The following is a 17,932-nucleotide window of genomic DNA, read 5'->3' as shown; positions in this document are numbered from 1 at the left end:
AACATGCAAAATAGAAACACCTAAAATGACATTTCTCAAACATTGTAAATGATTCACTATTTTGCAGCATTAATAGACACATCTGTTACATTCATGACCGCGGAAACACACTTTTTTAATAGCTTGGGTTTTGACTGTTCCATCAGTGTGAACACTTGATCCGATCACATGAGTTCATTCTTTTTAATGTGTTGAACAAGTATTAAAGAGCTGGAGTAAAAGTAAACGTGAACATGTCATGAGGTATCATTAAGTACTGTTTGTCCTCCATGCCCTGACAATTTGTGTTTGACACAGTGTGTAATTCATCTCTACTCTGCCATATTTGTTTTTCCGCTGCCGTCGTCACCATTTTCTTATTTTCTCCTGCATATTCAGAGGTCAGTGATTCCTGTAACCTTGAAATTCCTCAAAACGTTTTAGGATCAATAAAAGGTGGGGTGGGTTCATGAGGTAAGACATGCTGTTGGCTTGGCTGGCAATTTAACTGCACGCTACCTGTAGTGTGGCCTTTTCTGACGCAAAGTAAAAGCATTGTGTGAGCACCACTCTGATGGTACCGAAATGTCGACTGAAACTGAAGACCAACACTTGAGGTAAGAGAACAATTGTGCATGAAGGATGTGGAGCGTGTGGTAACAGTGGATAGCGCGTTTAATGTTTCAAGATTGAAGCCTGAATTTGAGTTATCGCGGCACAACTCACTTCAGCACTGCTGTGTGTGAGAGATAAATAATAGAATATAACGCAGGTGTGGACCTAATTTCGTCTATCAAGGGACACGTGGGGAGTGATTGGGAGGACAGATGGATGTAGTTCACATGGGTCCACAACGCAACCGTTGCATTCCACTTAAAACTGTACTTTATCTCAACTTGCCTGTCCGTTTATAAATCAGGGTTTTATTTGATTCACTTGCAAAAGCCTGCTGCGTTTCCATTGATAAAGCTTCACAGGTTGTGTTTATCAATGGTTGTGTCCTATCTTCTGACCCTAAAGTCTAGACTTCATCAACATGACCCAAGTGCACACCGCATTGCGTAAAGCATTCTCCTGGAACTGGGCATTTAAAGGTTTGCAGAAATGGGCCCACTGGAAAACCACAATCATTAATCTCACTCAAACCTGGACTCCTCCATAAGTTCAAAGATTCACATTTCACTGGCACTTTTTCTCCTCCCAAATCTGGGAGAAAGAACTCGCCCAGATCTCCTCGCCCACTAATGGCTGATGATATAATTCCCAGAAAGCTTGCACAAGGTTGCTAAGAAGCTGCTGGATTTACAGCTTTTTATTTGAACTTCTGGCAAAGGGTTTTCTCCATCCTAAGTCTGTTTGTAACACATGACTGCCGTCCGCCAATAGGGTACGCACTCAGGCCCCTCTGGCCCAGCTTTGCAGAGATTTGTAGGCTTTGTGTTGTTGTTGTTTACTTTTAATCTCATTTAAGAGGGGCACAGTTTCATAATGCCTCGTAAATGTAGTAAGCTCGAGTCCTGTGCTGATTTATGAGGTTATGTGTAAACCCAAACACAAGTGGAAAGGTGGTGACCCAGTGCTGGTTTCAAATATCTGCTTGCTCAGTCCCAGACCCGTTCAACTGGGGATCTGTTTATCTGAAGTTGTTTGCATTACAGGCTATTTTGGAAATGTGATACTTGACCATTACTGGCGTTGATGTGTCACTGCTTATCTGGCTTGTGGATGGGCCTATCTCACGCACAAGGTTATTATATAGTGGCTAGAAGGACAGATGCTTTTTGCGGACGGTCAGGAAAAATCCTGGTTTGGTCTTTCAGCACTTTCTTGATGGGGGTTCAAATATGTGATCATTTAGTGAGCATGACTCCCGATGTCTGTTCTCAATAACCGTGTCAACTTTGGTCAAGTACAAACATGTCTCAAATTTGTGGTGAGTTAATGATGCGTTTCACAAGTGACTGGGTGCTCACTGTCGCAGGGGCAGCAGTGGGAATGTCTTAGAAGCAACGGTCTATAACTGGGAATATTTTATTAAAAGAAAATCCATTGCTCTAGTACTCCAAAAATCATTGTAAAAAACAGGATTTCTTTTCTCAAAGACAAGGTCCTAACTGTCCTCCATAAGGCAAGGAGTCTGATGTCCTTATAGCTTAGTCATTATGAGTCTCTTTTGACTATTTATTCACAAAAGGAATACGAGAAGTCTCAGCCTTGGTTGTAGAAGGGGGTAGAAGGGATCAAAATCCCGGTGTAGGGGACCCCTTGGCTGCTTGTGCACTGCTCCGTCCACTACCTGATATTGCGACCAGATGCTTTTGCCAGTGTCTCTCCGGTGGAAAAAGTTATTGCAAAGTTGTGCTAACTATACAAACTATTTGACTTGGTGTTAAGAACCTGCAGATGTGTGTTCTGTTTTTGCTTAATGTTTGGATCACAACTTTTTGAAGACCTCTCATTTTCACCTGATCTTTCTTGTTTCGTGATTTTATGCAACTAAATTCTAAAACATCTAAAATATTTCTTTGCCTCCATTTGCCCTCCAGTGTGAATGCAGCTATACAAATACTTTACCTTGATAATTGTCTTGGGGAATGAGAGCGGGTATATAACGCTAACAACACTGCAGCTACAGTAACTGGAGCTAAAATATACCAAGAGTCTTTTGCAATTATTTTATCAAGGTCCTTAATAAAGTCAGTGAAAGGCTTTATTGACTTTATTGAGTCTGCATTCATACAGTACACTCAGGGTACTACTTAATGCTGCCGCACTTTTGTAAGAAACATACTGGAGAGGTGGAGGAGTGAGCTGGAGAGAAGAGGAGTTAAAGTCAGTGGAATGAGGAGAATGAGGGCTAATGTTATTGAGAAGTTAGCTTGTATTGACTGACTCTAAGTTGGCGAACTCCGCTTCTTCATGGGAGTCACGTAAAAATATTTAGTACTTTCATTTACTGTCCTATTAAATAGTGATTTTAAAGTTACGCTTTTTACTGTGATGGTGAGGCACAAATATAACATTTATGATGGAGGCTGAGTGCGGCATTATTTCTGTGTTGGCTTGGGACATTTACACACAAAATCACTGTTAGAGGTGGGCAAGTTGAAGATGTTCAGATGGTCTAGTCAGGGGTGTCAGACCTGGAACAAAGTTTGGAAATGTGTTGAGCAGAGATAGGGAACATGTTGCATGCAGAACATTAAATACCATGTAAAAGGAGGAGGAGGAGGAGAAGGAGGGAGGTGTCATGGTTGATGAATGAGCCGGTCAAATGAGCTGGTTAGAGGTGATCTGGGAGAAGTTATGTGGAGGAGGATGACTTGCTGTGCCGACCTGTTTCGGCAATATGAGCAAATCTCTGTACTCAAGTGGCACGCCACTGAAATCATAATCATTATGAAATAGAATCATAGTTATTTCTCAATAAATGGAAGCAGGTACTGTGAAATTTTACAATTTTATGTGCAAATTTAAATCATATCATACTATTCGAGTGTCGGTCAGGGCTTTCAACGTAGTTTTTCTGATGATTTGCCTTGAAACTACTGTGCTAATTTAGTAAAAAATATTCTGTTAGTTTGATAAATGTTGTCTGAAAAATGTTCCTTCAAGTGGCTACTTAATAATAATAAAAAGCCCCAAATCATTCAATACAATTGCACCTGAAATGCTGCTGTACTCTTGAGCAACGTGTTCTGTTGGTATCTAGGGGTTAACTCTTGCCACATTGCTGCTAGATAACTAAAACGATCAATTCGACTCATCCAGAAATTGTGTTTGCTATTCAACGTGCTGGGAAGGCAAACCGTCATTGGAAATCTGCAGGAGTTATTTTTGGCACTTTCAACGTTTGCAAATGTGGACTTTTCACAGAACGGAGCGGGTCACACTCCAAACGTTCAAACGATCCCTAGATAAGAACAAAAAAAAAAAAGTCTGAGCTATTAATAGTGAAGTCTGCTGCTGCTGTGTTGTTTTCTAAACTGGTAAGACTTTCCTTACAATCGCTTTTCGGCTCCCAAATTGTAATTTTCAAGCAAATGCTCATGCGGTTATGTGGGTGTCATGCTTTTGGCAAGTCATTAAAATTTGGCTATCGTAGCAGCTTGTCTTAATGGTAAGCAAATGTGTTAAATGGATTTAAATCGTATGGAGCTGTGTTGTGTGTTTGTGAGCTGCTGGATTTCTGGTGACTGTATTTTTACTGGCTAACTCTATTTAGCACAGATTTTTTTTTTCTTTGAGAATCAAGGGAAGGGGACTGCAGTAATTTCACACAGCTCCAAATGTGTGCCTGCCCCACTTTTAGTCTTTTAATCATGTATAGACACTTGGGGCGCTTGAGTGTGTGAAAGTGTGCCTGCCTCACTGTGTCAGTATGATCTGTGGGTTTTTTTTTTGGTACTGTATGTGTCAGATGAGATTGCTCCTACTCCCTGACCTGACAGCACCCTGTGTGAGTGTGTGTGTGTGTGTTTGTGAATGACTGTGTGTGCACTTCCTAATCCTCTTGGAAGATTATTTCTGTATCTCTGTCTCAGAATGATTCAGCTGAGATGCTTTATGGCAATGATTAAATGGATCTCAATTTGTTTGTTTAAGCTGAAATTAATATTCAGAAGTTCACACCCATATAAACATACACATTTGCACAGTAAGTGGTGTCAATGCTAAACCTCTTTCTATCGCATTCCCTGTGATGTTCTGCATTCCTTTATCCTCGCCACTGTGCGCACTCCACTGTTTGGACTAGTATTGTTTCTGAAATAAATAAATAAGTAGAAATATTGTTCAGACTTGGTGGTATAATTGAGCAGCAAAATGGCTGTTAAGTAAGAACCAAAGCAGTCTAATACCAAATCTATATCCAAATAATATTGTTGCTGTTGAATCACAATGATAGAGTTAATCCAAAATCTGCAACCTCAGAGGAACGATACTGAGCAGCAGTTATCAGAAGGCTAGGGATTCAATGAGGAGTTCTTGGGATGCATTTTACTCAACTTCTTGTTTGATTCAGTTTGAAAATATGTTTGCCAGCAAATTATCCGTGAAGCCTTCAGGAGACGCGCTTCAGCTTGGCTCACTGTTTGTTTACCCAAACAAACGGATATGGTTTCATGCAATTGCCGCCCTTAAAAACTACCCATTCTTACTCCCGTGGCGTAATACATTGACTCTGGGAAGCTGACTTTTTTGCCTCATGACGCTGAAGCTCTCATCACTAAATAACAAATTACATTTGAGGGGCTATATGTACCAAATTACGTATCACTACATGGAGAGTGAAAGGAGCGCCACTCCTTGACTATGCCTAACCCCAACCTCTTTTTCACGACGCGCTTACCATGGCATTTGCTGGGATAGGCAGGCACCAATTTAATGTTTAATGTGTCAACGTGCAACGCTGAAGACTGCCTTTGGAGTCAGCATAGAACGCAAAAGTCAATTTCCCAATGTCAATATCTTTTGCCATGAGATTAACAATGTGCTGTAAAAATGGGAAAAATACTCCAACATACCTTCTATATATTCTCTACGTAGATCAATATTTATTACCGTTATATATGTTGTATCCCCACCCAATAATTTGGGGTTACAAATATTTTATGGACAGCTTCTTTTGAAGTGCACTGTATTAACCTTCAGTTTTAAATGAACCACCATAATGACCCAGTCAATAAACCAACATTGCTGCCATCAAGTTTGACATATTTTGTATGTACTGTATGAAAAATACAGCAATTGAAAATGTTGTTTGGGGGAGATGCGAGGTCAACCCTCTATATACATGCTGCTCTACTCAGAGTCTCTGAATGAAAGATCGCTTAACTCATCTTCAATACATACAGGGCTCTCTCCAAAGAAAACAAGCATGTTCATCTTGACACTCACCCGATATAGTGTTTATGAAGTCTGGCTGGCTTTTTATGAGATTTGCTTTCTGGCCTGCAAAGTCTCTGTATAGTTTGAAAACCACTGCTTCCCTCTTGCTTTACTGTTTAACTGTTTCCTTGCGCTGAAAAAAAAAAAACATGGTTTATATTTCTGAAAATCCACCTTTCTATCACCCCACCTCGAAAAGTATGTTGTGGAGCAGCGTTAAACAAATTATTTAATGCATGTTTTCATGTTTGTAGAAGTGCTTTAAAAGTACTTATTAATTCCACTGAGCAGGATACCTGAGGGTATGGGAGACCAAAGTGGTCTCCCACCCTGGCTCTCATCTGGTGTTAAGGCAAAGTGCAATATGGAGTGAGAGTTCACTTTTTTTTTTTTTTTTTGTTGTCCTTCCAGCGATCTAATCTCAGCATGACCTTGATGCAGTGCATTGCCTCATGGTGCCTGACCATGTGACTAACACCCTGATGAACAAACTGCCAAAAGCAACCGAGCTTTCGTAGTCCACCACAGTTTGTGTCCGTGGATGTCCTTTTTTTGCTGAGGTGCTGTATGAATTGTATTCTTATATTTGTGTGATAAAATTATATCTTGTCATGTTTCATCTCCAATATTCTGCTCTTATTCATCTCCGAACAACAAGATGGTGGTGTTCCTCTCTTCTATATCTTTACTTCAACATCATTCATGCATCAATAGCACCTGCATTGACAAAAAATCCCCACCCACAACAAAACAAGATCAGTAGACCATTGAAATAACAGCTAAAAAACAGAAACTGTGACGAACTTTAGCATCTGGCAAAGCACTATCTTTGGCTACCTTGTGTTTCACCAATAAAAGCACCACATCACTGACACCAACCCGACAACATCTCCATCACTACAGCAGAATTCTTGAAACAACACAACAGAACCACCAACTCCTGGGTTCCCTTAAGCCTCCAAGAACAGATGTTTTAATTCTCTGCTATTTTCTATGTGCCCAGTTCTCACACTGCTATCACAAGGTATTGCACTGTTGCCTTGTCCCCCGCCCTCGTGCTTCCTTGTGTTCTGTATTGTGGAGCGATGAAGCAGTTTGATCTTGATAAACCTCCCCTCACTGGATGAGACCTCATGATAAAGACTTGCCATTACTTCTGGCGTCTCAGCAATATGTCCCATCATCACATGACTCCAGTCCAATGCCACACCTATGGGTTGCTTAGCAACCATGACAACAACAACCATGTTAAAACACTTGCCTCATCAGGAACTTTAACAAGAGAAATGAAGTCAGTTTATGAAATGAGTCGGCAACCTGCCAGAACTTTGTGGTTTATTTCTTCGTCTTATAATGTTCAGCGGTGAGAAAGATTAGCATGTTTTTTAGCTTATGTTGTCCGTAAAAAAAGGAGCAAGTGTCAGGGCTGACAGCTGTAATTTTTCATCTCATGAAAACCTGTGCAAACAGCTTTTATATTTTGCACAATGTCTTCTTAAGGAATTATCATCACCGTTTGCAGCTTTTTCACTGTAAAATCTTGGCAGCAAAAGCACCTCCAATTATGACTAAACTTCTCACCAGACTTGTGTTTTGAAAAATGTCCAAGCTTGTATCAATAACTGTTTATTTCGACAAGTAAGTGGACCTAACATTTCTTGTTTAGCTGCTGTGGTTTAGCAGTTTTTCGTTCAGTGGCCCTTGGTGTGTAAATAGAGGTCATTGTGGAGACGGTTGAGCATGACCTCTGCAGTTATTAACATCTCGGGCCTGTCAAGTATTGACAGTGTAGTTCACTATGGAATGCTGACAGCCTGGCGGGCGTGGTGTCTCTGTGAAAGCTGCCCTGACCCTTTGACCTTGTTTATATAACCGCTTGTCAGTCTTTTGTAGAGGCGAGAGGGGACATGTTATGATGATGTGCTGTGCAGCTGGCGTGACATGACCACGGCATGCACAGCTATTATACTATTTTGATTTCAAATGCTGCATTTCTTTTTAATGGCCATTTGATACTGGACGATGCACATATGTTGAATGTCTCAACATCATTGAAGTGTTGTTTCCTTTTATAGCTTGAACATAAAGTATTAGCAGTCACCTTAGCTGGAGCACAAACGTTATTGAACTGCATGTCCAAACATTGATCCTTTGCCACTAATCCAAGTTGATCCACTTGTTCTGCAGAGCAGTTAGTGTAGCGTGGTACACTGATGTAATGGCTCTGTTAACTCTTGATAAGCTGTCCTCTGTGTCTGGGGCGACAAAGGCTGTTCAAGAATTGCCAACCAAACTGCTTCTATATGGATCATCTTCTATTATGACTCTATATTCATGACTGAACCTTAATACAGCCTGCATTACTATGTGGATTGCATTAGGAATAAATTGCTGCATCAGCAGAGGTGGTGATGCATCAAGCACTGTTTAGTCCAACAGTCCAACACAATACTAATTTGATCATACAATTTAAGGGGGGACAGTATAGTACTGTGTCCCCATCTGCTAATCTGGCTGCCTCCATGTTTCTTGCCTGTGATTATACACTCACCGTCCATTTGCTTCTGGGATAGAAATTAGCTATGACTCTTTATTTCATGACAACAATGTAATAAAAGTGGACGATAGAATTGTACACAATATAGATATGTTGCGCACCTCCAATACAAATGCTCAATGTCCAATAGTCCAACAGCCATTCAAACAGAAACAGAAACTCAGGAACTGTGGAAGGATTCCAAACAGAGAAACTAAGGACAAATATGCACAGGTCACTACTCGGTCACAGGGATAAATAAAGACATAAAGTTGGCACATGCTCCAGGGAAAACTCAAACACAAGTAATCCACTAATGCAATAATTCAAGGAACAAGGTGAGACCAGTTTGTCTAAGGCAGGTGTGATCTAAAATGGAGCCAACCGGGCAGCCGCAGCATGTTTTTAGAGGATTGGCTAATGATATGCGGTACAAATGGTATGCATCTTGTCCACAGAGATTGTTACTCACATGTGTACTTGGAGATCGTCTCCTATCAATGGCGACCCATTCAGCTGATAGTTGAAGCCATTTTTCACACATCTCCATCTCTTTGTCGTTGTTGGTGACGGATTTTGGCCGACTATGACAACTAGTTGTGGTACACCTAATCGAGTTTTGGCATATTGTCGGTCCAGACACGCCAACATGACGAGATATGGCTACGCTGCTGCTGTGACACTAATATCATAGTGTTATAAATACGGGCTTCCAACTAACTGGACATGGGTGGCTGTCCGCTGTTTGTGTCGACCTGTATCATAGGCTATGGAGTGTAATCCAATTTTGACCTGCCTTTAAAGTGAAATTCACAGATTGTGTCTAACGTGGCGAGTGTGCTGGCACCTCACTGTGCTTTTGTTCAGGATACAATAAGAAAGTAATCGCTGTTAACCTCGTAATGACGGCTCAGTTCAAACTGTATAACCATCAGTTCAACTGAGGACTCAGACTTTCGTTGTGTCTCTCTTTAACTCAACAGTGATGTGGCCGATTACGATTTGGATTTCCTCAATCGAATGATCTCAATTGAATGAAATCTAAATTGGCGAAACATATGCAGTCAAAGTCATGACAAACAAATTGTTTTGTTGCAATAAGTAGCAGCTACATTTTAGATAAAGCAGTGTGTGTCTGCAATGATGAGTCGGCATCCTGGACCACAGCCTTTCCCTTAAGGGAAGTGGTGCCTCTGAAGATAAACCAGACTCTGTTATTGAGCCAGATCACACACGGATGGGTTGTTGGAAAGCAGTTTCATGCCACTATCTCTGGAAGTTTCTCTTGAGAGGTTTCACTTGGCGGCTTTATTAATACATGCATACAATACATTTCTTTGCAGAAGACTTTTTGGAGTTTATTTGTTTTTAATGTCTTCACCAATGTTGAGCAAACTTAATTTAGGTGAAGGAGTGTGTGGTGGTTTGAAATTAGCCATGACCTGAAACGCACACAAACACCTTCACATGAACACACACACACACACACACACACAGCATACATACCTGTCAGTGTTGGCGCCTGCTTGATCCTCTTTTACTGTCTGTCTGTCCTCTGTCACAGTCAAGAGACTGTCACTGTGTATTGTGAGGCAGCTGGTAATGCAGCATGAGCACCTGTGTGTTTGTGTGTCCAAGTGTGTGTGGATGGAAGCACCTGTGCTATCAGCAGGAACCTGCCAAAAAAAGTCAAGCTTCGTGACGTGTGCTGGTGACATCCTTAGGTCGTGCTGTGAGCCCACATTTACCCGCAGCAACTCAAGTGAGCAGGACACAAGTACTGTACGGACACTTTTGTAGACTGAAGAGGTGTTCTGGACCCTATGTTCTCAAATATATAATTGAATCATGTTGAGATAATCTAAACTACAGTTTTGGAGAGGTTCAAAATCCTGATTGATATTTATACACAATAATCAGCAGTAAATTTCTGATATCAGCAGATTATAAACCAAGCATGAGTCTTGGATATTGATGGTTGATGTGAATTGATGTGAACACCAAAAGCAGGGCTGGGCAATTCCATTTCTTACGAGGCCACATTACATACTCTGACTGTTTTGGGATGCCAGTGGGTCAAAAGCACAGAAGTAAAAATGTTAAATATAACTTTTTCTAGGAAGAAATGCAATTGTGCCATGTTGTTACATATGCTCAAGATATGTTGTTTGTATATATATATTGCAATATTGTATATTGTTTCATTTGATATTAACTGTATTTTTGTTTATTTTGAAGAGGTAGTTCAGCATTTCAGAGCGTTTCAGAGAGCATTACTAGCTGGAAACCAGAAAAAATAGCTATTAATAAAAAAAAAAAAGAAACCTTCACTCATATAATTTCTTTATTTTATTGCTGTGTATCTTTTCCCTGTTCATGAAACAGTGATTCAGTTAGGAGGACTGCTGGATTCTGAGAACCTCGACCATATTTGATCGATACTGCATCTTTTGTTGTTGGCTGTTTGTAAAAGATTTCTGGAAAACATTCACTAATGTGTCATAAAACGGCGGTCTCTTCCCTTTAAATTTCTACTTTCAATTCACTTGACTGTCGAGTAGTTTCCTCTGTCATCAGCAGTGAACTCTGACTCGGACCTGTAGTTGTGATAAAGCCATCAATGGCTCCAGACTTATTATAGTTTGGAGTGCAGTCTTATCATGGCGATCACAGGCAGGAAAGAGGAGCTGGTTAGATATCAGTGTCACTATGCTTCTTGAACTGTGTGTGTGTGGATCGATGCAGGAGCAATGTGAGCGTGCTAGCTGCTAATGCTAGCAGCAGTATGAGAGAGGCTTGTTGAAGTGCTAGATTTGTATTTGCTATCAAGTGTGGTCACAGTCATGGTAGTTGGATGTGAGGTGTTTACTCTGCGTGTGTTGCTTTGAGGAAGAATAACAGTGTTGATTAAAACAGAGTCATGAAGAACTCTGACATCGACCAGAGATTCACGCTTGATTTGCAGGAACTTATGAAAGTTATTGGAATATATTCATCGAAAGAGAGTCTCGTCTGCAGATCAAGTCTGATTCCCAGTACTTGTTGAAATAATTACACAACACTGCAAACCGTCTAATTTTTTATTTAAATATTTGTGTTTCGTTTTTTTTTACGACCCTGACAGCCAATCAGCGACTTGCTGCTGTTCATCGCCACCGTCGACTTATGAATCTCACAGGTGTAACTGATTCATTAGGTGTTGTCAAGTAGATTCCATGTCCTGTTGTGTCTGCCGGAATTAAAAAAACAACACATCACGTTGAATCCTTTTGACGGTTGAACTAAAAAAGTCAGCACGGAGAAGAGATCAGGCCCCAAACTTCTCTGCAGACTCAAAATGGCAGACAGCTGAAATAGAGATCAGTGCGTAAACAAATTCTACCTGAGGTCTTGTTCATAGCAACACATGCAAGCGTGACGTAAGAACAAATCTCCTGCTTACATTGCGACCGTCGAGAAAACACTGGTCACGTGATGTAGGCCTTTGTGCACGTACAGTAGAACTCTGCACTAAATAAACACAGTGTGGCTAATAATGCTAGTTGCCTGTAATATGGCACAGAATATAATGGAAGAAATACCGAATATGGCAGCAACTGGATTCACCTGACGGTACCTTGACATTTCCAGGTTGTGTTTGTGTGGGTGTAAATCAAGAATATTATTTATGCGAGAAAGCAGAGGAGCGAGTAGAGGATGATCAAAGACACTCAAGTTTACTTTGCAGGCATGCAAAACCTGTACGTCTGCATGATGAAATTGTTTATGCATACATAAATATATAGCGTATGTGTGTTTAAGCACCTTTGAAGAGTTGCTTCTTCACACTTACGTGTATTTTGGTGGTGTGAGTTCCCTTTGGGCATTCCCTGAAGCGCATTCTCCGTATCCTGCTTTTGGGATCTGTGAGGTGATGATCAAAGTCAAGCTCTGTGAAACTAGCGAGTGTGGAGTTTTTCTAAGTCTCGGGGAACCAAGGAATGCTGAGTAATTCCCTGGGGTGTTAGCTTGTGCTCTGATGTTCAACATCAGATGACTCACTCATGCCTGTATACGTTTTACCGTCAGAAATATAGATATATATCTCAGCGCTGATCCTCTCAACAGTAATCACCTCATTGAGTCGCTCATTGTGCCATTGTTTCATTCACCTCATCATTTCTACTTTAAATCTGACGCTGCTCTTCAGTACCGTTGACATTAGCATCCATTACTGACTTTGCGTTTGTGAGTTTTCTGTTTCGAGCTGTTGCCATGGCGATTGCTTCATGAGTCATAAGAGAAATTATGTCCTACAATGAAAAAAACAAAGAGGATTGGTTATGCTTAAGCTTGTAGCTCAAGTGTTGTATTGACCATGAACTCCCCATGGCACATTTATGCTCCCTTTACGTATTAAATTGTATCCGTCTGTTTCAAATGATGTCAATGTCAGCACGTGTCAGCCAATATATCCACCAGGGGGAGCTGCCCAGACGCAAAAAGTTTACTGTATAACAGCGACAAACTCAAAAGCAAACATGGCGACTGTATAGACTGCCCCCATGCTTTCCAGTGGTACTGCTCCGTTTGGTCTGTATCTGTAAGCTTTGTGGAAACGTGCAAAAACACAGACAAAATGTAGGCAGAACACGGACAGAAGACTGTATCCAGATCCATATATGTTGAGCATAAATGGGCCTATTCCCATTATTTGGCTACCGATAATCGGAACTCTCAATGTTTTTGTTGGGTTTTTCACATCATAACGGCGAATAAATGACAAAAAAATGACAATAGTGAATAATTATTGGTCAGAAAAGGTCTTGCCAGTGTTGCCCCAAACATGAATGTCTGGTTCATTCAGTGATACAGCTGGTCTTGGCTTGTTCAGCAGTAAGGCTCCATTATGATGCATTGCTTGGGATAATAGACTGCTGACATTGGCAACTTCGATTCATGGCCAGGCCTGTTTGGCCTGGCTCTGTCTTTTGGCTCCCTTGGTCTGATTAGAAGTGTAACCCAAATTTTAGGATCATCGTACAACATGGTTGTACGTAATGTCCAGGATTGTTGGAACGATGGCTTTGTGATAATGCCAAAATATGGTGGCCAAAACTATTATCATGGGTAAAATTTGCGCTCCAAGAAATTAAATCAAAAGGTGCCTTTAAATGGAGTTTAAATGGGGATTTTAATATTGCCTCTCGGGACTTCATGAGCTCTCCTACCAGTCGGAAATGGACATTATAAAGCCATTTATCCACCTCAGTGCCGCTGAACTACCATCCTGCTTTCACCCATGTGTGCTAGGAAACTGACATTTTCTGGGCTTAAGTGTCTTTCTCATAGACACTTGTTTGAAAATGAGGCATTAAATATGCATCAACCTGATCATTGTGGATAAGTTGCAGATTAAGGTGCAGGGATGAGTGTGGCCACGTAGCACACTCACGTTGGTGTTTTCTCTATGTTCTCACACTTCAGCAGCATATGTTGGTGAGAAATGTAAATTGGGTGTAGCTGCGAATGCATGTGTGAAAAGACATGTATATACATTTCATCTGCGACAAGCAAAGTATCCTGTGTGAGACAAAGTTGCAGACAAAGTTAGAAGGGCCAGATGGTTTGGATGGTTTTCCTTCCGAATATTTCAACAATATTTAGCAGATTTAGTGAAAATGTGCACAAAGAAAATACGTCTTTGTGGCCATTTCATTTTGTTATTATTTGGTGATTGTTGAGAGGAGAGCTTGCTAGAAGATGAGGTTATCTGAGAACATCACTCTCTCACAGTCAAGATCATGGACAGATGCCTAATATGGGAATTCATTCTGTCAACACTATAAAAAATTTAATAAAGCAAATATTTGCACAAATGTTTTCCTGTCAAATAATATTAATCAGTATTAATACCGTTGAATAAGCCGGTTATTTAAAGTGTGTTAATATAAATGTGCTCATTTTTGGCAGCAATCTGACCATCTATTTTGAAGAAGAAAAATGGTTTGAGTTGATGACACGGAGCCCAATTGATTTGCGTCTTGCTGCTCATTGTTTAGTTCTGTGGATGTTTTTGTTACCGTGGGCTCAGCAGGGAGCAAGGATTAATGAGAGTGTAATACACAAACATGCACGTACGCAAACTACTGGTCATTATGAGTCACCTCTGTGGCAACTCAACTGAGGAAACGGCTAGTTTCGTCAGCTGTCAGACAAACAATTCCCTCGTAAGGTCATTTAATTACTTATCTTTACTGGAAGAAGAAAGTTGCATTAATATTGTTTAAGTTATTTCTAGTGCTACGCAACTTGAGACCAAAGAAAGATACAATAACTATATAACTATAATAACTATAGTTATTTTCTATTAGCAACATATGTGCTTTCTTAAACCAATTGTTTGTTTACTGTTTTACTAGTAATATTTATATTTGGGACTGATGTTGAAAATTTTAATGGAATTTTAGGATATGTAGTTATATTATTTTCGTTATTTAATCATTATTTGTGTGTGCATCCACTTCTGCACTTTTATTTTTACCAGTTGACCAGTTTCTTGGATTCATCTTTGATTTCTGTAGTTAAAATTGACAGAACATACCTCAACATCACTCCCCTTGTCAGCTTTTTAAATGAGCCCTTGACCTGTTTTTTTTTTTTTTGCGAGGTGATGCTCTGGATGAAATCCAATGTCGTTCACTATGGAAACCGCTTGAATGGTTTTGGTGAAAGAGATGAGTGTGTGGGCTGCAATGAACTACTGAAATATCACTCTGAGACTCTAGTGTGGCAGGGCACTTATTGGAGTTGGTAATACATCATCATGCACTTTGATTTATTTTTATTTTGTGATTTTAAAAAATTGCTTTTTCATTGTTAACAGCTTTCCTGGTAGAGGAGCTCACACTGATTCTTTTCTCTTTAGGGAACGGTAACAGCTCCCAGGGACGGACAGACGGTGCAGACACCTTGGAGTTTTCGTCTCATTGGTGATCCAGACGTCACACCTCCATCTGCAACTCCGTCCATTTGCCATCCCTCGATTGAACAGTGGGCTCCACCTACTCCACCCTCGCAGCTGTGCCTCCTCATCTCAGGTAGGACGAAGCCTCTTTGTCTGTCAACTTATAGAATAAGTTGACAGTCAAAATGTCCTTTGTTCCTGACCCACCAAAACTGCTACTATCCGTCCCATAATGCGCTGCAGCAGTTAAAGCTCTTGTCACTTTCAGTATAATCAATGATAGTGCTGTGTTTAAAAAATCGATTTTCTGATTCTGAATCGATTCGTACATTAATTCCATAAAATCGATTCGTCGGTCCAAAGATCGGATTAATTAATTTACGTTTTAACACATATTCTCCGGGTGAAGTCCAACCCCTTTGACGCAGGTGCGCACCTGCCTATGCCACGTGCCTAATGGAGGTATTGGAAGTGTTGCAGTATTGCGGAAATATGACCCACCTCACGAATCACGTGACGCGACGTCACCCAGCGCTCCTGTCCAAGCCACCCACCGGGACACAACAAATGAAACTCGAGCGAACTTTACCACTAGCGGGTAATTCTGCAGGCTCTGTCAAAATAACTGAAGCGATTGCGGGCTTCATTTGCAAAGATATGCGCCCGTCTTACGTCGTTGAAAACGAGGGCTTCAGGCGGCTAATGAAAGTAACAGAGCCACAATACGTTATGGTGTCCCGCAAACGTCTGTTATCCCAAACATGCACCGGTCAGTAAAAGAAAACGTGAAAAGTAAGCTTCAGTCAGCAGTCAGGGGGGCATTACAAGTGATGCGTGGACATCTTCGCAATCTTACACGAATCTGACAACTCACTATATTGATGAGGAGTGGAACCTCTTCTCGTACGTACTACAGACCCCAGAGAACTGTTACTTACTGCGCAATGACCATCAGGTTGCTGTGAAGTCAGTACCCAGCACTCTGTTTACATTTTCAGTGGCTGAGAATACCTTATTTTCATTTTGATAATAAAATAAAAACGCATTAGTTTTAAACAGCAGCATCTTTTGGGTGAATTTTTAATGTCATATTTCTAATAATGCACCAGTCCCATGAGCAGTCACATCTGGCCTTCTGTGTCTGGATCTTTATTTTCATTTACTATGAATCCTTCATTAATTTCCTGTTGAATGTCAATATGATACTAGTATTAATACGTTGCGTAACTTGTCATGTGATTATGGCAACAGCTCAGAAAATGGGATTAAATACTAACCTGAATCGAGATCGGATCGAATCGAATCGAATTGAATCGTGATAATCGATTCTAAATCATGAGAATCAGAATCGAATCGATTCTTGAAATTAGAATCGATACCCAGCCCAAATCAATGACCTTTTTTCTGTTGTTTTATCCTGTGTTTCATACTTACCCCACTTCTGATTTAAAGCAACAGGTACTTTGTAATTGGTGGAAGTGCGGTTGCATATAATTTAGGAATAATATGAACAGAATGGTAGATTACGTATAAATTCAAAATGATAACTTGGTTATATGACACTTGCTCACTGGAGGCACTCCCATGATTCCCTGCTCGTGGATCTGAGGTGCGTTTGTTTGTCCTGGTGTTTTTCTGGTGACAGTGCTGGCATGGATACTGTAGTGTGTTTGAAGAGATGGAGAGGGAATTGTGACTGTGAAGATGACTGCGCATAACTTACTCATGAAACTGATTTAACATAAATGAATGTAACTTTACCGTATTGAATGTCTTATTAACAATGGTGGCTGCTAACAGATCAAATTTCTCGCCAGTCCTTGCACCAAAAAGAGGAACTAATCTGGCGATTTTAGCGTCTTACAAAATGACATATTGAACACATCAGTATGTATTTGTTTGCACGAAATTATGATTTGAAATTTTTGCTTTAGAAAATGGCCATAATCCCGGCCCATCGAACACTTCCTGAGAGCTGAAAATACCTTCTCCCTCTCTTATTCTTCTTCTCTGATTGGTCACAGCAGCCACCTGCTGCTGTGAAACAGTCTTGCACCCTTAAACGCCATTTAAACTCTCAGCTGATGTGCGCTGTCTGGTGTGCACACTTGGTTGTTTAGAGATGCAAATACATGGATCTCCTGCTTTGGTGGACCGGAGAGTGGCAACATCAGCTGGGGCCTGTCTCTCACCCGCTCACTTTCGTGTCTCCCTGGGATGACTGACACATCGGAGTATCGGAGATTCCTTCACCTACGAGTGTTTGGTTGATGCGCGCACACAACGGGTGTTTACATCGCTGATCTAATGTAAAGCAGACACGTCTCTGCCATGACTCAGTCTAATAAGGATGTGGGCGGGTTCAGAGCTGTGCTGGAGGCTGAGCGAAACCCACTGCGATGTAACAGTAACAGTGACTGCATCATGAGGAGGAATCAACATTTAGAACATATGCATGAGTCAGGAAAGTTGTATTTGGACCTTAGTTAGATTTCACTTCACACTTCCTGGTGCTTCATCCTCCAAATTTACTCCATCTCAGTCAAGTCTGCCTGTTAACTGTGCCACTTTCTTACGTTCAG

The 17,932-nt window shown here is 40.8% G+C and overlaps 1 protein-coding gene across 3 annotated transcripts in view; it reads left to right on the top strand.

Moving 5' to 3' along the window:
- atxn1a (ataxin 1a) overlaps positions 1-17,932 on the top strand; it is a 74,267-nt gene that overhangs the window by 12,333 nt on the left and 44,002 nt on the right. For 2 of the 3 annotated variants that reach the window (XM_053861393.1, XM_053861391.1), the window contains exon 2: positions 15,312-15,483. The gene's annotated coding sequence lies outside the window, so the exon portion shown is untranslated. Of the gene's footprint in view, positions 1-6,279; positions 6,429-15,311; positions 15,484-17,932 lie in introns of all 3 variants that reach the window. The other variant, XM_053861392.1, reaches the window with a different exon arrangement.

This window comes from Synchiropus splendidus, chromosome 4 (assembly GCF_027744825.2).
Source record: "Synchiropus splendidus isolate RoL2022-P1 chromosome 4, RoL_Sspl_1.0, whole genome shotgun sequence".
NCBI classification, from domain to species: Eukaryota; Metazoa; Chordata; class Actinopteri; order Syngnathiformes; family Callionymidae; genus Synchiropus; species Synchiropus splendidus.
The sequence above is the reverse complement of the archived record's forward strand: the minus strand, read 5'-3'. Positions and strand labels throughout refer to the sequence as shown.